General features: G+C 37.5%; 1 protein-coding gene across 3 annotated transcripts in view; it reads left to right on the forward strand.

Moving 5' to 3' along the window:
- LOC109906818 (rho GTPase-activating protein 6) overlaps positions 1-17,500 on the forward strand; it is a 135,580-nt gene that overhangs the window by 48,639 nt on the left and 69,441 nt on the right. Inside the window, exon 1 of one of the 3 annotated variants that reach the window (XM_031791798.1) lies at positions 376-790. The exons of the other annotated variants lie outside the window; for them this stretch is intronic. The gene's annotated coding sequence lies outside the window, so the exon portion shown is untranslated. Of the gene's footprint in view, positions 1-375; positions 791-17,500 lie in introns of those variants that run through there. 3 annotated transcript variants of the gene reach the window in all.

The raw sequence follows: 17,500 nt of genomic DNA on the forward strand, positions 1-17,500 counted from the left end.
TCTCCCTCCCTCTCTTTCCCCTCCTCCTCCTCTCCCCCTCCCTCTCTTCCCTTCCTCCTCCTCCTCCTCTCCCCCTCCCTCTCTTTCCCCTCCTCCTCCTCTCCCTCCCTCTCTTTCCCCTACTCCTCCTCCTCCTCCCCCCCCTCTCTTTCCCCTCCTCCTCCTCTTCCCTCCCTCTCTTTTCTCTCCTCCTCCTCTCCCTCCCTCTCTTTCCCCTCCTCCTCCTCTCCCCCTCCCTCTCTTTCCCCTCCTCCTCCTCTCTCCCTCCCTCTCTTTCCCCTCCTCCTCCTCTCCCCCTCCCTCTCTTTCCCCTCCTCCTCCTCTCCCTCCCTCTCTTTCCCCTCCTCCTCCTCTCCCCCTCCCCTTGTCCTGTCACACTGTTTACGTGAAGTGATTCCTTGGCAGCGATACTCTGCCGACTGATTAACTCCAGCAGATGGAGTGAGCAGATCTCTCTCTTCCTCCTTCTCTCGCTCCATTTCTCTCTCCGTCTCTCTCTCTCTCTCTCCGTCTCTCCCTCTCTCTCCGTCTGTCTCTCTCTTTCCACCCTGTGTGTTCCCTCATGCCCCATTTGGAGTGGACAACACACACCCGCTTTTGTGTCTCCACTGCGTGAGTTCGACTGAGTGTGAGCGCTAGGCGTCTCGACTGAGTGTGAGCGCTAGGCGTCTCTACTGAGTGTGAGGCTTTGAGCAGTAGCTGAGCAGACTGCAGGACACATTTGCTCCCTGTCAGCTTGTCTCTAAGCGGACTCACTGACTGGATCATCCCACTGATTCCCCACCTACAGGTATGGTGTCAGTCTGTGTGTTTATTGTTGAGACTAATTTACTTCAATTAAAGTGTGTGTGTCGTGTTGCTAGGTTCTCTCAAGTAAGAGTGTGTGTTCAGTAGGTACGTTTGTTCAAAATGTCTGTGTGTTCAATATGTCTGTCTTCAATAAGTCTGTGTTCAATATGGCTGTGTTCAGTATGTCTGTGTGTTCAATAGGTCTGTGTATTCAATAGGTCTGTGTTTTTTACTACTGTTTCTAGAGCTGTTTGTAAGTTACAAAGTCTGACACAATTGTCGAGACTCATTCTCTTCAGTTGAAGCGACTGAGTGTGTATTAGTTGTGTCAGTAAGTTTTTTAAGGTATGGAGTGTGTGTGTGTGTGTCTCACAGAAAGTGTGTGCGGTGTATTAAAGCTGCAGTCCTTCATGGGGAAACAGCCACATCTGTAATTACAACAACACTTACATGTTAGTCATTTAGCAGATGCTCTTATCCAGAGTGACTTACAGTAGGGAAGTAGTAATGTAGAGTGTACATTTTCATACTGAAATACAGTTTCAAAATACAATCAACACAGTCTTTGCCCTGCTTGTCAGACCTTAAGTATCCAATCCATATCAAAGATAACAGAGTATCTGTATCCAATCAACATCAAAGATAACAGATATCTGTATCCAATCAACATCAAAGATAACAGATATCTGTATCCAATCAACATCAAAGATAACAGATATCTGTATCCAATCAACATCAAAGATAACAGATATCTGTATCCAATCAACATCAAAGATAACAGATATCTGTATCCAATCAACATCAAAGATAACAGATATCTGTATCCAATCAACATCAAAGATAACAGATATCTGTATCCAATCAACATCAAAGATAACAGATATCTGTATCCAATCAACATCAAAGATAACAGATATCTGTAGCCAATCAATCCCCTTGGAAAACCTGAACGTGTGTCTTTTGTCAGGTTGTATTGACCAAGCTTGATGGAAAGAATTTGACTGGGATTCATTTTAAATTCAATATGACTTCCTCAACAGTAGAGGAAACAAATAAAGTGAAATACATAGCTGAAATTCAGACGGAAGTCCTTGGGTATAGAGTGAAAGGCTTTGTTTAAATCAAATACTCCTAATAAACAAACTAAATGAGAACAAGTCAAACAGAGATATTCTCAGGTTAGTTTAGTAACCTCCATTGCTTTTAGAGATCAAATCTCTAACCCCGGAAGGAGTAGGCTTGTCTCAGAGTTCCCAAGCTTGTCTCAGAGTTCCCAAGCTTGTCTCAGAGTTCCCGAGCTTGTCTCAGAGTTCCCGAGCTTGTCTCAGAGTTCCCGTGCTTGTCTCAGAGTTCCCGAGCTTGTCTCAGAGTTCCCGTGCTTGTCTCAGAGTTCCCGAGCTTGTCTCAGAGTTCCCGAGCTTGTCTCAGAGTCCCCATGCTTGTCTCAGAGCAGCGCAAAATGGTGCTAAAATAGTTGTAGGCTTTTGCTTCTAACTTCAATATCCTCTTTAAATAAATAAGACCTACACCATTTTAACAATATATCTACAAATATTTTTTTCAATGATGTGACTCTCCGCCAATAATTACATTTAGTGGATTGGAGGACTCTATATTAATATCTAAGGGGCATTTTCTGTTAGGATCTATGAGAATATCTGAGAATATCTAAGGGGCTTTTATATAATTCTAAATGAATTAATAACAATAATTGCTTTGTTTAAAAAGTAGTTCTCATTAAACCTAGAGTGAGTGAGTAAAAGGCCATTCTTGAACATGGGGTGAGACATTCTCACTCATTTGTAAATAAAGCCAGTTTGTTATTCAGAATGATTTATTTCTGGAGAAACCTAACTTGATTATTTAGCAGACATCACATGCTTATATTCAGTCAACACATATTTTAAGAATATCATGGAATATTTGAAAATGTTCCTATATCCAGGCTTGTCTCAGAGTAGCGTGAAACGGTGCTGATATAGACCTCCACAGTGGGAATGTATGTATGTATTCTGTGTCTTCTCGTGGTATTTCTCTTCCGTTACACATCCTTGGAATAACAGAACAGCATAACGGTCCGAGCTGTGCCTGGTGAGCAGTTGGTCAAGTTCTGTTGCCAGAAGAGGAATGGAAATGTCAGGGTGAACCCACGACCTGATGAACCCGCCAGGTATGTTGACTCTGCCTGTAACAGCTGGAGTTCCAGGGCTCACAGGTGTGCCTGGCGTGGACTGTGACCTCGGGTTCCGTTCCTCGCCCTTTTCAACGCGTGAGTGAGTCAACAATTCCAATGATTCGTCTGACAAACAAATAACCTCGCGTCCTGCAGGCCCAGGCATGGATCTGGCCAGACATTCAATAACATCTTCACAGACAAATCAACCGTGACCCTTGAGCAATTTGCTCAAAATGGCTACAGAACAAAAGGAAGAAGATCAAGAAGATTATCGAATGCATAAAGATGTTGATGAAGTGCTCTTTTGAGTTAGAAATGTAACACTTTAGAGTACTTAAGCATGGAATACATTGCAAGTTGAGGGATTTTCACAAGAGTAGTCGGGCTATAAAATGTCTATTGTCCTGCTAATAGGAAACATTTGCATGATGGGCTACATCTTTTATTGTAAGCACAATGTCACACATAATTTGTATCTACCTTTCCAATTACTTCTAGAGTTTGGGATTTACAAATGTGTGCTTTTAATTATTAGTACCATTGTTTTAGTTTCGAACGTGCAAACTTTTTTTCTTTAAATTATTGTTTTATATAGGATGCTACATTTTGGACCAGTTGGACTCATTTTTAAAAAATACTACTTTTATTAGGCTGTTAAGTCTCATAGCCTACCTCAGACAGTTAACTTATTTTATATAGGTCTAGGCTCCGAAGAAATAAACTCAACTGTTGCTTTTTTCTTCCCCAGAACATTAACCGTGTTTAGATAGATACATAGGTAGATGTGGAAAGATAAATACAAATGATTTGTTGCAAGTTGGGGAGGGAGTGGGGTTCACACCTAGCTCGGCTATTATACAATTCTTTAGTAAAGGTTGAATAGTCTATTATTCAGCTAATAGCCCATCCTGCTACACTAATAATAATAATTTCCCCCCTTTGCACGTTAAAGATTCCAATTGATTACGTATTTTTAGCCACAATCGGCCCCAACCCCAATTAATACATTTAGACACAGTCGATAGCATGCTGGACTTCGGGTTAGATTGTTGAGGGTTAGAAACCTGCTTGTTTCATTACAGTATTATGCTGGTCTCAGACCAAATAGCCTGGATTGTTACTCCCATCTGGTTCCTCGCTCTCTTCCACGAGTCATTCAGCAAGCTTCTGGGCATGCTGGCAGGATGTACTGTTTTTTATTCTGTATATATGAATTACAAATCAGCCTTTAACTAGTTAAATCATGGTTCTAGTCTATTGCATAGTTACAATGTGTAACCATTGATGTCCCAGGACCAAGATTGGTAAACACTGTTGAAGTGTATAATTGTAATACATACATGCAGACTCAGCATCATTCAAAGAATGGAATGTGATACACCTGGTATTGGATAAAGAACTAGAATAAGATAAGGTAAAGACTGGTATCCTGGTATTGGATAAAGAACTAGAATAAGATAAGATCAAGACTGGTATCCTGGTATTGGATAAAGAACTAGAATAAGATAAGGTAAAGAATGGAGTTTGATACTTCTGGTATTGGATAAAGAACTAGAATAAGATAAGGTAAAGAATGGAGTTTGATACTCCTGGTATTGGATAAAGAACTAGAATAAGATAAGGTAAAGAATGGAGTTTGATACTTCTGGTATTGGATAAAGAACTAGAATAAGATAAGGTAAAGAATGGAGTTTGATACTTCTGGTATTGGATAAAGAACTAGAATAAGATAAGGTAAAGAATGGAGTTTGATACTCCTGGTATTGGATAAAGAACTAGAATAAGATAAGGTAAAGAATGGAGTTTGATACTCCTGGTATTGGATAAAGAACTAGAATAAGATAAGGTAAAGAATGGAGTTTGATACTTCTGGTATTGGATAAAGAACTAGAATAATATAAGGTAAAGAATGGAGTTTGATACTCCTGGTATTGGATAAAGAACTAGAATAAGATAAGGTAAAGAATGGAGTTTGATACTTCTGGTATTGGATAAAGAACTAGAATAAGATAAGGTAAAGAATGGAGTTTGATACTTCTGGTATTGGATAAAGAACTAGAATAAGATAAGGTAAAGAATGGAGTTTGATACTCCTGGTATTGGATAAAGAACTAGAATAAGATAAGGTAAAGAATGGAGTTTGATACTCCTGGTATTGGATAAAGAACTAGAATAAGATAAGGTAAAGAATGGAGTTTGATACTTCTGGTATTGGATAAAGAACTAGAATAAGATAAGGTAAAGAATGGAGTTTGATACTCCTGGTATTGGATAAAGAACTAGAATAAGATAAGGTAAAGAATGGAGTTTGATACTTCTGGTATTGGATAAAGAACTAGAATAAGATAAGGTAGAGAATGGAGTTTGATACTCCTGGTATTGGATAAAGAACTAGAATAAGATAAGGTAAAGAATGGAGTTTGATACTCCTGGTATTGGATAAAGAACTAGAATAAGATAAGGTAAAGAATGGAGTTTGATACTCCTGGTATTGGATAAAGAACTAGAATAAGATAAGGTAAAGAATGGAGTTTGATACTCCTGGTATTGGATAAAGAACTAGAATAAGATAAGGTAAAGAATGGAGTTTGATACTTCTGGTATTGGATAAAGAACTAGAATAAGATAAGGTAAAGAATGGAGTTTGATACTCCTGGTATTGGATAAAGAACTAGAATAAGATAAGGTAAAGAATGGAGTTTGATACTCCTGGTATTGGATAAAGAACTAGAATAAGATAAGGTAAAGAATGGAGTTTGATACTCCTGGTATTGGATAAAGAACTAGAATAAGATAAGGTAAAGAATGGAGTTTGATACTCCTGGTATTGGATAAAGAACTAGAATAAGATAAGGTAAAGAATGGAGTTTGATACTCCTGGTATTGGATATGACTGAAAGAAACGTGCTAAATAGAGATTTTCGGAAATTAACTTTATGACCGAAGAATATGTACAATCGTTTGTCTCTACATTAACTAACATATTCCTCTCAATTCTACATGTTTTGTTTGACTCGTTATGACGTTATAAAGACTTACATTTGCTTCCACCATAATGTTTTTTTCAGGCATCTTTGCTGAAGAAAGTCACCAGGGACAGGTGGCTCACGTCAAATTCGTCATTGGAACCACTTGGTCATATAAAAACCGTGTGACCCGATTGCATAATGAGTGCTCTAACTCCCCCTTGTGGTGGTCTGGAGCAATGAAGCTGTGATGCTGGGTACCTCTAAGTGCCGCGGTGTAAGCTCAAAACTTTTAGAGGAGGAACCACTGTAGGTCTGTTGGTTTGTTTCTCTTCCACCAAGCATTGTGTGTAAACCTCTAAAAACGTCTCTAAAATGGAGGCATTGTGTCTGCTCTCCTTTGATACGTTTGGAACTCAGTGTTAGTTTAGAACGCTGATCTTTTCATCCATAGAACACACTCACAAAGATGTTCTCTTCTTCCACTCTTGAGATGTTGTGTGGATTCTAAGTGAGTAGCCTGGTCCCAGATCTGTGTGATCTTTATTTAATCTAATCTAATCTAAATCCTGACTGTTGTTGGCAGAGTATGACAGATCTGTGTGATCTTTATTTAATCTAATCTAAATCCTGACTGTTGTTGGCAGAGTATATCAGATCTGTGTGATCTTTATTTAATCTAATCTAATCTAAATCCCGACTGTTGTTGGCAGAGTATGACAGATCTGTGTGATCTTTATTTAATGTAATCTAAATCCTGACTGTTGTTGGCAGAGTATCCCACATGTCCTCAGAGAGAAGTTGGCTGAAACACAAACAGACCTGGGACAATGCAGGTTAGATTCAGATTTTTTTTTGACTATTGACTATTGTTTTCATAGTAGGTTATAGTATCGTAATGATGGTCAGAGAGGAGTTGGCTAAAGTACAAAACACATACATACCTGTCCTCTGTCTAATTGTTATGCCATACAACAATTGTCATGAACATTGGAAAACCCTTTAGGGTAGTTTCCATAAAAATGGCTTCTTTCCTTCCTCACTTTTAATGGTTATGGCTAGAATGGATCCAGCTTTTGTCAAAGTAAGGTCAAATCTTTTTTTTTTGCATTTTAGCTAACCTTAACCCTAACCTTTTCCTAACCTTAACCTAATTCTCCTAACCTAAAACGTTAATGATCCTAACCTGCTACATAAGGTTTCCTAACCTGCTAGGAAAAGTCAAATCTGACTTGAATTTGACAAAAGCTGAAACCCGTCTAGCCATGACCCCTTTCTGATGGCATTTAGAGTGATCAGGACAGCATGTCCTCTGTCTGTGATGGAATCTGATTGGATGTTGAATAGCAGGTAGAGCCTAGAGCTCAGGGATGACACCAGCCAAATCACTACTGCACTGTTCTGGTAGTGTACTACTGCTGATATGGACACACACTCACACAGTCACACACACACACACACACACACACACACACACACACACACACACACACACACACACACACACACACACACACACACACACACAGTCACACACACACACACACACACACACACACACACACACACACACACACACACACACACACACACACACACACACACACACACACACACACACACACACACAAACACAAACACAAACAGTCACACACACACAGTCACACACACAGTCACACACACACACAGTCACACACACACACGCACACACACACACACACACACAAACAAACACAAACACAAACACAAACACACACACACACACACACACACACACACACACACACACACACACACACACACACACACACACACACACACACACACACACACACACACACACACACACACACACACACACACACACAGTCACACACACACACACACACACAATTGAATTTGACAAAAGCTGAAACCCGTCTAGCCATGACCCCTTTCTGATGGCATTTAGAGTGATCAGGACAGCATGTCCTCTGATTGGTCCTCTGAATCTGATTGGATGTTGAATAGCAGGTAGAGCCTAGAGCTCAGGGATGACACCAGCCAAATCACTACTGCACTGTTCTGGTAGTGTACTACTGCTGATATGGACACACACTCACACAGTCACACACACACAGTCACACACACACACACACACACACACACACGCTCATTTTTTCTAGGTACTTGACGGATGTGGTGATATGTTTCTACACAGATGTTTCTACTGTCCCATATAAACCTGGAGCTACATACAGGATGGAGAGTTTGGTCCTCATATACCAACTACCCGTTCATACATAATACCTACTGCCAATCTCAATGGAAATCAGACTAAACATTATTTGCATTTCAATAATATAATAATATATTTCATGTACAATATGCCATTTAGCAGACACTTTGCAGCAGAGCGACTTACAGAAGTGCGTACTGTCTTCATATGGATGTCTCCAATGGGAACAACGGCTGTGGACAGATGAGGACCATATAGCCTGTTCTTTCTAAGATGAAAAGGTCTGGTTACTTGCTGATCCAGCAAATTACAAAACACGTTGTTTGTTCTTTTTTAATTTTATATATATATATATATCTTTTTAACATTCCTGATATGACTGTGGTGCAGAAGTAAGAACTTATGACCTATGACTGAAGAAAGGAAGTAGTTGCCGTGTCTGGAAAATATTGTGTTCTTAGTGTCGCAACACAAACAACAGAATACTTTTAGAAAGAGGAAGCCTTCAGGGGGCATATCTGTAAGTATTCTAATAACCCAGTCTAATAACCCAGTCTAATAACCCAGTCTAATAGCCCAGTCTAATAACCCAGTCTAATTACCCAGTCTAATAACCCAGTCTAATAGCCCAGTCTAATAACCCAGTCTAATAGCCCAGTCTAATAACCCAGTCTAATAGCCCAGTCTAATAGCCCAGTCTAATAACCCAGTCTAATAGCCCAGTCTAATAACCCAGTCTAATAACCCAGTCTAATAACCCAGTCTAATAACCCAGTCTAATAGCCCAGTCTAATAACCCAGTCTAATAGCCCAGTCTAATAACCCAGTCTAATAGCCCATTATAAAAACCCAGTCTATTAGCCCAGTCTAATAACACAGTCTAATAACCCAGGCTAATAACCCAGTCTAATAACCCAGGCTGATAGCACAGTCTAATAACCCAGTGTAATAGCCCAGTCTAATAACCCAGTCTAATAACCCAGTCTAATATCCCAGTCTAATAACCCAGTCTAAGAACCCAGTCTAATATCCCAGTCTAATAACCCAGTCTAATATCCCAGTTGAATAACCCAGTCTGTATGTGCTAGTGTAATAACCCAGTCTAATAACCCAGTCTAATATCCCAGTGTAATAACCCAGTCTGTATGTGCTAGTGTCTATGTAAATATTGTTTGCATTACTTTCAGAATGACAGCCTGCTGACAGATGAAGAAATGATAGTCTACTGTTCGTACTCAGATCAACAGGTCTGGGTTCAGTAAGTGTAAATTATAGTCTACTGTTCGTACTCAGATCAACAGGTCTGGGTTCAGTAAGTGTAACGAACAGAATCGGTGACATCTGGAAGCTATCAGGGGGTATTTCAGGCTCAGTACACTGTTATCAGTCTTCATCTGTATGACATGGCTCTCTAATCCAGGTTACATAGCTGGACCTCATCAAACAGAAACACTATGACTCTGTCCCAAATAGCACCCTGTTCCTTATATAGTGTAGTAGTGCTGACCAGAGTGCCTAGTGCAACATGTAGGGACACAGTCTACGCCCGCGAAACATAACACGAGAGACGGCTAGCTTTTGAAAAACATAGCATGGTAAGGTGATAGGTCACGCAAAATGTCAAGGTTTATCTAATGTTTTTCGGACCTAAAAAAATGCTGAGATGTATCCATGTTTCATGCCTGTTGTCCAACTATAGTCTATGCCTCTGTGGAGTGAACTATCAATGATCTATACAATAGTCTGGGGCAGTAGAGGAGAGAAAGAAGGAGAGAATAGAGGAGAGAATAGAGGAGAGAATAGAGGAGAGAATAGAGGAGAGAGGAGAGGCGAGAATAGAGGAGAGAATAGAGGAGAGAGGAGAGGAGAGAATAGAGGAGAGGAGAGGAGAGGAGAGGAGAGGAGAGGAGAGGAGAGGAGAGGAGAGGAGAGGAGAGGAGAGGAGAGGAGAGGAGAGGAGAGGAGAGGAGAGGAGAGGAGAGGAGAGGAGAGGAGAGGAGAGGAGAGGAGAGGAGAGGAGAGGAGAGGAGAGGAGAGGAGAGGAGAGGAGAGGAGAGGAGAGGGGTCTATAGTTAGTCTACAGTTAGTCCACAGTTACAGTTTGTCTACAGTTACAGTTAGTCTATAGTTAGTCTACAGTTAGTCTACAGTTACAGTTAGTCTATAGCTAGTCTACAGTTAGTCTACAGTTAGTCTATAGTTAGTCTACAGTTAGTCTACAGTTACAGTTGGTCTACAGTTAGTCTATAGTTACAGTTAGTCTACAGTTAGTCTACAGTTACAGTTAGTCTATAGTTACAGTTGGTCTACAGTTAGTCTATAGTTACAGTTAGTCTACAGTTAGTCCACAGTTACAGTTAGTCTACAGTTACAGTTAGTCTATAGTTAGTCTACAGTTAGTCCACAGTTACAGTTAGTCTACAGTTACAGGTAGTCTAAAGTTAGTCTATAGTTAGTCTACAGTTAGTCTACAGTTACAGTTAGTCTACAGTTAGTCTACAGTTACAGTTAGTCTATAGTTAGTCTACAGTTAGTCCACAGTTACAGTTAGTCTACAGTTAGTCTATAGCTAGTCTACAGTTAGTCTACAGTTAGTCTATAGCCAGTCTACAGTTAGTCTACAGTTAGTCTACAGTTACAGTTAGTCTACAGTTACAGTTAGTCTTCAGTTACAGTTAGTCTATAGTTAGTCTACAGTTAGTCTTCAGTTACAGTTAGTCTTCAGTTACAGTTAGTCTATAGTTAGTCTATAGTTAGTCTACAGTTAGTCTACAGTTACAGTTAGTCTTCAGTTACAGTTAGTCTACAGTTAGTCTACAGTTACAGTTAGTCTATAGTTAGTCTACAGTTAGTCTATAGGTAGTCTACAGTGTGTCTATAGTGAGTCTACATTTACAGTTAGTCTACAGTTACAGTTAGTCTATAGTTAGTCTACAGTTAGTCTACAGTTACATTGAGTCTACATTTACAGTTAGTATACAGTTACAGTTAGTCTATAGTTAGTCTACAGTTAGTCTACAGTTACAGTTAGTCTATAGTTAGTCTACAGTTCGTCTACAGTTAGTCTATAGTTACAGTTAGTCTATAGGTGGTCTATAGGTGGTCTATAGTTGGTCTACAGTTACAGTTAGTTAAAGTTAGTCTACAGTTAGTTAAAGTTAGTCTACAGTACCAGTTAGTCTACAGTTAGTTCAAGTTAGTCTACAGTTAGTTAAGGTTAGTCTACAGTTAGTTCAAGTTAGTCCACCGTTACAGTTAGTTTACAGTTAGTCTACAGTTACAGTTAGTCTACAGTTACAGTTAGTCTACAGTTACAGTTAGTCTACAGTTACAGTTAGTCTATAGTTAGTCTATAGCTAGTCTATAGTTACAGTTAGTCTACAGTTACAGTTAGTCTATAGTTAGTCTACAGTTACAGTTAGTCTATAGTTAGTCTACAGTTAGTCTATAGTTACAGTTAGTCTACAGTTACAGTTAGTCTATAGCTAGTCTACAGTTATAGCTAGTCTACAGTTACAGTTAGTCTACAGTTACAGTTAGTCTATAGCTAGTCTACAGTTAGTCATAGTTATAGTTAGTCTACAGTTACAGTTAGTCTACAGTTACCATTAGTTTATAGTTACAGTTAGTCTACAGTTAGGCTATAGTTACAGTTAGTCTATAGTTAGTCTACAGTTAGTCTACAGTTAGTCTATAGTTACAGTTAGTCTATAGTTACAGTTAGTCTATAGTTAGTCTACAGTTAGTGTATAGTTACAGTTAGTCTACAGTTACAGTTAGTGTATAGCTAGTCTACAGTTAGTCATAGTTATAGTTAGTCTACAGTTACAGTTAGTCTACAGTTACCATTCGTTTATAGTTACAGTTAGTCTACAGTTAGGCTACAGTTAGTTTATAGTTACAGTTAGTCTACAGTTAGGCTATAGTTACAGTTAGTCTACAGTTACAGTTAGTCTATAGCTAGTCTATAGTTACAGTTAGTCTACAGTTAGTCTACAGTTAGTCTACAGTTAGTCTACAGTTAGTCTATAGTTACAGTTAGTCTACAGTTAGTCTACAGTTACCATTAGTTTATAGTTACAGTTAGTCTACAGTTAGGCTATAGTTACAGTTAGTCTACAGTTACAGTTAGTCTATAGTTAGTCTACAGTTAGTCTATAGTTACAGTTAGTCTACAGTTACAGTTAGTCTATAGCTAGTCTACAGTTAGTCATAGTTATAGTTAGTCTACAGTTACATGTAAGTCTACAGTTACCATTAGTTTATAGTTACAGTTAGTCTACAGTTAGTCTACAGTTAGTTTATAGTTACAGTTAGTCTACAGTTAGGCTATAGTTAGTCTACAGTTAGTCTACAGTTAGTTTATAGTTACAGTTAGTCTACAGTTAGTCTACAGTTAGTCTATAGTTACAGTTAGTCTACAGTTAGTCTACAGTTACCATTAGTTTATAGTTACAGTTAGTCTACAGTTAGGCTATAGTTACAGTTAGTCTAGAGTTACAGTTAGTCTATAGCTAGTCTACAGTTACAGTTAGTCTACAGTTAGTCTACAGTTACAGTTAGTCTATAGTTACAGTTAGTCTATAGTTACAGTTAGTCTACAGTTACAGTTAGTCTATAGCTAGTCTATAGTTACAGTTAGTCTACAGTTAGTCTACAGTTAGTCTATAGTTAGTCTACAGTTAGTCTATAGTTACAGTTAGTCTACAGTTAGTCTACAGTTACCATTAGTTTATAGTTACAGTTAGTCTACAGTTAGGCTATAGTTACAGTTAGTCTACAGTTACAGTTAGTCTATAGCTAGTCTACAGTTACAGTTAGTCTACAGTTAGTCTACAGTTACAGTTAGTCTATAGTTAGTTTACAGTTACAGTTAGTCTACAGTTAGTTTATAGTTACAGTTAGTCTACAGTTAGTCTACAGTTAGTCTACAGTTAGTCTACAGTTAGTCTATAGTTACAGTTAGTCTACAGTTAGTCTACAGTTACCATTAGTTTATAGTTACAGTTAGTCTACAGTTAGGCTATAGGTACAGTTAGTCTATAGTTAATCTACAGTTAGTCTATAGTTACAGTTAGTCTACAGTTACAGTTAGTCTATAGCTAGTCTACAGTTATAGCTAGTCTACAGTTACAGTTAGTCTACAGTTACAGTTAGTCTATAGTTAGTCTATAGCTAGTCTACAGTTACAGTTAGTCTATAGCTAGTCTACAGTTAGTCATAGTTATAGTTAGTCTACAGTTACAGTTAGTCTACAGTTACCATTACTTTATAGTTACAGTTAGTCTACAGTTAGTCTACAGTTACAGTTAGTCTACAGTTAGTCTATAGTTACAGTTAGTCTACAGTTAGTCTACAGTTACCATTAGTTTATAGTTACAGTTAGTCTACAGTTAGTCTACAGTTACAGTTAGTCTACAGTTAGTCTATAGTTACAGTTAGTCTACAGTTAGTCTACAGTTACAGTTAGTCTATAGTTAGTCTACAGTTCGTCTACAGTTAGTCTATAGTTACAGTTAGTCTATAGGTGGTCTATAGGTGGTCTATAGTTGGTCTACAGTTACAGTTAGTTAAAGTTAGTCTACAGTTAGTTAAAGTTAGTCTACAGTACCAGTTAGTCTACAGTTAGTTCAAGTTAGTCTACAGTTAGTTAAGGTTAGTCTACAGTTAGTTCAAGTTAGTCCACCGTTACAGTTAGTTTACAGTTAGTCTACAGTTACAGTTAGTCTACAGTTACAGTTAGTCTACAGTTACAGTTAGTCTACAGTTACAGTTAGTCTATAGTTAGTCTATAGCTAGTCTATAGTTACAGTTAGTCTACAGTTACAGTTAGTCTATAGTTAGTCTACAGTTACAGTTAGTCTATAGTTAGTCTACAGTTAGTCTATAGTTACAGTTAGTCTACAGTTACAGTTAGTCTATAGCTAGTCTACAGTTATAGCTAGTCTACAGTTACAGTTAGTCTACAGTTACAGTTAGTCTATAGCTAGTCTACAGTTAGTCATAGTTATAGTTAGTCTACAGTTACAGTTAGTCTACAGTTACCATTAGTTTATAGTTACAGTTAGTCTACAGTTAGGCTATAGTTACAGTTAGTCTATAGTTAGTCTACAGTTAGTCTACAGTTAGTCTATAGTTACAGTTAGTCTATAGTTACAGTTAGTCTATAGTTAGTCTACAGTTAGTGTATAGTTACAGTTAGTCTACAGTTACAGTTAGTGTATAGCTAGTCTACAGTTAGTCATAGTTATAGTTAGTCTACAGTTACAGTTAGTCTACAGTTACCATTCGTTTATAGTTACAGTTAGTCTACAGTTAGGCTACAGTTAGTTTATAGTTACAGTTAGTCTACAGTTAGGCTATAGTTACAGTTAGTCTACAGTTACAGTTAGTCTATAGCTAGTCTATAGTTACAGTTAGTCTACAGTTAGTCTACAGTTAGTCTACAGTTAGTCTACAGTTAGTCTATAGTTACAGTTAGTCTACAGTTAGTCTACAGTTACCATTAGTTTATAGTTACAGTTAGTCTACAGTTAGGCTATAGTTACAGTTAGTCTACAGTTACAGTTAGTCTATAGTTAGTCTACAGTTAGTCTATAGTTACAGTTAGTCTACAGTTACAGTTAGTCTATAGCTAGTCTACAGTTAGTCATAGTTATAGTTAGTCTACAGTTACATGTAAGTCTACAGTTACCATTAGTTTATAGTTACAGTTAGTCTACAGTTAGTCTACAGTTAGTTTATAGTTACAGTTAGTCTACAGTTAGGCTATAGTTACAGTTAGTCTACAGTTACAGTTAGTCTATAGCTAGTCTATAGTTACAGTTAGTCTACAGTTAGTCTACAGTTAGGCTACAGTTAGTCTACAGTTAGTCTATAGTTACAGTTAGTCTACAGTTAGTCTACAGTTACCATTAGTTTATAGTTACAGTTAGTCTACAGTTAGGCTATAGTTACAGTTAGTCTAGAGTTACAGTTAGTCTATAGCTAGTCTACAGTTACAGTTAGTCTACAGTTAGTCTACAGTTACAGTTAGTCTATAGTTACAGTTAGTCTATAGTTACAGTTAGTCTACAGTTACAGTTAGTCTATAGCTAGTCTATAGTTACAGTTAGTCTACAGTTAGTCTACAGTTAGTCTATAGTTAGTCTACAGTTAGTCTATAGTTACAGTTAGTCTACAGTTAGTCTACAGTTACCATTAGTTTATAGTTACAGTTAGTCTACAGTTAGGCTATAGTTACAGTTAGTCTACAGTTACAGTTAGTCTATAGCTAGTCTACAGTTACAGTTAGTCTACAGTTAGTCTACAGTTACAGTTAGTCTATAGTTAGTTTACAGTTACAGTTAGTCTACAGTTAGTTTATAGTTACAGTTAGTCTACAGTTAGTCTACAGTTAGTCTACAGTTAGTCTACAGTTAGTCTATAGTTACAGTTAGTCTACAGTTAGTCTACAGTTACCATTAGTTTATAGTTACAGTTAGTCTACAGTTAGGCTATAGGTACAGTTAGTCTATAGTTAATCTACAGTTAGTCTATAGTTACAGTTAGTCTACAGTTACAGTTAGTCTATAGCTAGTCTACAGTTATAGCTAGTCTACAGTTACAGTTAGTCTACAGTTACAGTTAGTCTATAGTTAGTCTATAGCTAGTCTACAGTTACAGTTAGTCTATAGCTAGTCTACAGTTAGTCATAGTTATAGTTAGTCTACAGTTACAGTTAGTCTACAGTTACCATTACTTTATAGTTACAGTTAGTCTACAGTTAGTCTACAGTTACAGTTAGTCTACAGTTAGTCTATAGTTACAGTTAGTCTACAGTTAGTCTACAGTTACCATTAGTTTATAGTTACAGTTAGTCTACAGTTAGTCTACAGTTACAGTTAGTCTACAGTTAGTCTATAGTTACAGTTAGTCTACAGTTAGTCTACAGTTACCATTAGTTTATAGTTACAGTTAGTCTACAGTTAGTCTACAGTTACAGTTAGTCTACAGTTAGTCTATAGTTACAGTTAATCTACAGTTACCATTAGTTTATAGTTACAGTTAGTCTACAGTTAGTCTATAGTTACAGTTAGTCTACAGTTAGTCTACAGTCACCATTAGTTTATAGTTACAGTTAGTCTACAGTTAGTCTACAGTTACAGTTAGTCTACAGTTAGTTTATAGTTACAGTTAGTCTACAGTTAGTCTACAGTTACCATTAGTTTATAGTTACAGTTAGTCTACAGTTACAGTTAGGCTATAGTTACAGTTAGTCTACAGTTAGTCTACAGTTACCATTAGTTTATAGTTACAGTTAGTCTACAGTTACAGTTAGGCTATAGTTACAGTTAGTCTATAGTTACAGTTAGTCTACAGTTAGTCTACAATTACAGTTAGTCTATAGTTACCATTAGTTTATAGTTACAGTTAGTCTACAGTTAGTCTACAGTTACAGTTAGTCTACAGTTAGTCTATAGTTACAGTTAGTCTACAGTTAGTCTATAGTTACAGTTAGTCTACAGTTACAGTTAGTCTACAGTTAGTCTATAGTTACAGTTAGTCTACAGTTACAGTTAGGCTATAGTTACAGTTAGTCTACAGTTAGTCTATAGTTAGTTAGTCTACAGTTAGGCTATAGTTACAGTTAGTCTACAGTTAGTCTATAGTTAGTCTACAGTTAGTCTATAGTTAGTCTACAGTACCAGTTAGTTACAGTTAGTCTACAGTTACAGTTAGTCTATAGCTAGTCTACAGTTAGTCTATAGTTACAGTTAGTCTACAGTTACAGTTAGTCTATAGCTAGTCTACAGTTAGTCATAGTTATAGTTAGTCTACAGTTACAGTTAGTCTACAGTTACCATTCGTTTATAGTTACAGTTAGTCTACAGTTAGGCTATAGTTACAGTTAGTCTACAGTTACAGTTAGTCTATAGCTAGTCTACAGTTACAGTTAGTCTACAGTTAGTCTACAGTTGGTCTATAGTTACAGTTAGTCTACAGTTACAGTTAGTCTATAGCTAGTCTACAGTTACAGTTAGTCTACAGTTAGTCTACAGTTAGTCCACAGTTACAGTTAGTCTACAGTTACAGTTAGTCTACAGTTACAGTTAGTCTATAGCTAGTCTACAGTTACAGTTAGTCTACAGTTAGTCTATAGTTAGTCTATAGTTACAGTTAGTCTATAGCTAGTCTACAGTTACAGTTAGTCTATAGCTAGTCTACAGTTAGTCATAGTTATAGTTAGTCTACAGTTACAGTTAGTCTACAGTTACCATTAGTTTATAGTTACAGTTAGTCTACAGTTAGGCTATAGTTACAGTTAGTCTACAGTTACAGTTAGTCTATAGTTAGTCTACAGTTAGGCTA

The sequence above is a fragment of the Oncorhynchus kisutch genome, linkage group LG16 (assembly GCF_002021735.2).
Source record: "Oncorhynchus kisutch isolate 150728-3 linkage group LG16, Okis_V2, whole genome shotgun sequence".
Lineage (NCBI taxonomy): Eukaryota > Metazoa > Chordata > Actinopteri > Salmoniformes > Salmonidae > Oncorhynchus > Oncorhynchus kisutch.